This window comes from Thamnophis elegans, chromosome 2 (genome assembly GCF_009769535.1).
Source record: "Thamnophis elegans isolate rThaEle1 chromosome 2, rThaEle1.pri, whole genome shotgun sequence".
Taxonomy (NCBI): domain Eukaryota; kingdom Metazoa; phylum Chordata; class Lepidosauria; order Squamata; family Colubridae; genus Thamnophis; species Thamnophis elegans.
Genome location: NC_045542.1, coordinates 158180926 through 158184071, shown reverse-complemented (window position 1 = coordinate 158184071; position 3146 = coordinate 158180926). Strand labels below are relative to the sequence as shown.

Sequence of the window (3146 nt, the reverse complement as noted above, 5' to 3'; positions counted from 1 at the left end):
CATGTGTGTCCTCTGGTGTTTCACTAGGTTTGAATTGAAATGAAAACTTTTTCCTAAATAGAGCATTCCATGTTTTTCATGTGACCTCCGGTGTATCACCATGTTGGAATTCTGACTGAAACTTTTGCCACGAAGAGGACACTGATACGGTTTCTCCTCTGTGTGTCCTCTGGTGTTTAACCAAACTGGAATTCTTGGGGTGAAACTTTTCCCACAGTCAGCACATTCAAAAGCATCTCTCCTGTGTGTATCATCTGGTGATTTGTGAGCTGTAATTTTGTAATGAAACCTCTTCCACAGTCAAGGTATTCAAAGGGTTTCTCTCCCGTGTGAGACCTCTGATGTTTCATCAAGTTAGAATTCTGAGTGAAACTTTTGCCACAAGCGGGACACTCATACGGTTTCGCTCCTATATGAGTTCTCTGGTGACTCATGAGGTAGAATTTTTTAATGAACATTCCCCACAATATGGACAAAGATATGATTTCTATCCTGTGTGAGTCCTCTGGTGTTGCACCAGGTGGAAATTGGAACTGAAACTTGTCCCACAAATCGGACACTCCTACGGTTTCTCTCCTGTGTGAGTCCTCTGGTGTACCACCAGCCGGGAATTGCGACTGAAACTTTTCCCACAAACAGGACATTCAAAGGGTTTCTCTCCAGTGTGAGTCCTCTGGTGTGTCACTAGGTCGGAATTCCAACGGAAACTTTTCCCACAAAGAGGACATTCAAAAGGTTTCTCTCCCGTATGAGACCTCTGGTGTACCACCAGCTGGGAATTGCGACTGAAACTTTTCCCACAAACAGGACATTCAAAGGGTTTCTCTCCTGTGTGAGTCCTCTGGTGTGTCACTAGGTGGGAATTCTGACTGAAACCTTTCCCACAAAGAGGACATTCAAAGGGTTTCTCTCCAGTGTGAGACCTCTGGTGTACCACCAGCTGGGAATTGCGACTGAAACTTTTCCCACAGTCAGGACATTCAAAGGGTTTCTCTCCTGTGTGAGTCCTCTGGTGTGTCACTAGTTCGGAATTCTGACTGAAACCTTTCCCACAAAGAGGACATTCAAAGGGTTTCTCTCCTGTGTGAGTCCTCTGGTGTCTCAACATGGTGTACTTGTCACTAAAACCTTTCCCACAGTCAGGACATTCAAAGGGTTTCTCTCCTGTGTGTGTCCTCTGGTGTATCACTAGGTTGGACCTGTTACTGAAACCTTTCCCACAGTCAGGACATTCAAAGGGTTTCTCTCCTGTGTGAGTCCTCTGGTGCATCACCAGGTTGGACCTGTTACTGAAATCTTTCCCACAGTCAGAACATTCAAAGGGTTTCTCTCCTGTGTGAGTCCTCTGGTGTTGCACTAGGCTGGAACTGTTACTGAAACTTTTCCCACAATCAGGACATTCGAAAGGTTTCTCTCCTGTGTGAGTCCTCTGGTGTTGCACTAGGTCGGAATTCTGATTGAAACTTTTCCCACAGTCAGGACATTCGAAAGGTTTCTCTCCTGTGTGAGTCCTCTGGTGCATCACCAGGCTGGACCTGTTAATGAAACTTTTCCCACAGTCAGGACATTCAAAGGGTTTCTCTCCTGTGTGAGTCCTCTGGTGTCTCACTAGGCTGCAATTCTGACTGAAAGCTTTCCCACAGTCAGGACATTCGAAAGGTTTCTCTCCTGTGTGAGTCTTCTGGTGTGTCACCAGGCTGGAATTATAACTAAAACTTTTCCCACAGATAGGACATTCAAAGGGTTTCTCTCCCATGTGAATCCTCTGGTGTACCAACAGAGGGGAGTTCCTGCTGAAACTTTTCCCACAAAAAGGACATTCAAATGGTTTCTCTCCTGTGTGAGTCCTCTGGTGCATCACCAGGTTGGACCTCTTACTGAAACTTTTCCCACAATCAGGACATTCAAAAGGTTTCTCTCCTGTGTGAGTCCTCTGGTGTGTCACCAGGCTGGAATTATTACTAAAACTTTTCCCACAAACAGGACATTCAAATGGTTTCTCTCCTGTGTGAGTCCTCTGGTGTTTCACCAGGTTGGACCTCTTACTGAAACTTTCCCCACAATCAGGACATTCGAAAAGTTTCTCTCCTGTGTGAGTCCTTTGGTGTATAACTAGGTAGGAATGTGACTGAAACCTTTCCCACAGTCAGGACATTCAAAAGGTTTCTCTCCTGTGTGTGTTCTCTGGTGCATCACCAGGTTGGACCTCTTACTGAAACCTTTCCCACCGTCAGGACATTCAAAGGGTTTCTCTCCTGTGTGAGACCTATGGTGTCTCAACAGGTTGGAATTCTTGCTGAAACATTTCCCACGATCAGAACATTCATATGATTTCTTTTTTGTGTGCATCCTCTAATATATTACCAGGCTGGAGGTCAGACTGAAACTTTTCTCACAGTCAGGATTCTCCCTGGTGGGAGTTCTCTAATGTATCACCAAGTTGCCAAGCTCACTTCCTTGGGAGCACATGTAGGGCTCCTTCCCTATGTGGGTCCCTCCATGAACCAACCACAAGGAACAGTTCTGACTAAAGCTTTGGCCACATTAATATTGCTGTTCTCCAATGTGGATCATTTCGTGCACACTCAGTTGTGATTTGAAATACGAACTTTGCCCACAATAGCCACATCTGTGGACCTGCAAAAGGGGATCATGTGACCCTAGAACAGGGCAACTGTCATAAATGTGAGTTAGCTGCCAAGGATTCAAAGACAGATCATGTGACCATGGGGCTTCTGCAATAGTCATAAGTGTGAAAAAGGGTCATAAGTCAGGTTTTTCAGTGCCACTGTCACTTTGAATAGTTACTAAATGAACTGTTATAAGTCGAGGACTACCTTTAATGTATCCTTGTTTTCTGCATATTCTACGTTTTCCAGTTCGAAATCTCTTCTTGATTACCTGCTAGGGAAGAAGGAGAATTTTGTGGGTTTCTGAAGGATACGGAAATGTTTTGATCTCTGTCTTCCTTGAGTTTCCTTTTTAACGTTGGTTTTTATTCTCAGTAGTCCGGAGATCTCTTTTTGGCATCCTCTTTGCCTGTAAGAGTCAAAGAAATTGCTTATAAAATGGTTGCAGAAGATTTAAAAAAGAAAACCATATACATTAAAGGTAAAAAGGAGATAACCCACTAAAATAACCTTAGA

General features: G+C 44.2%; 1 pseudogene; it reads right to left on the bottom strand.

The window, feature by feature from the left end:
- Window positions 1-459: 459 nt before the first annotated feature.
- On the bottom strand, window positions 460-2891 carry LOC116503102 (annotated as a pseudogene).
- Window positions 2892-3146: the final 255 nt, after the last annotated feature.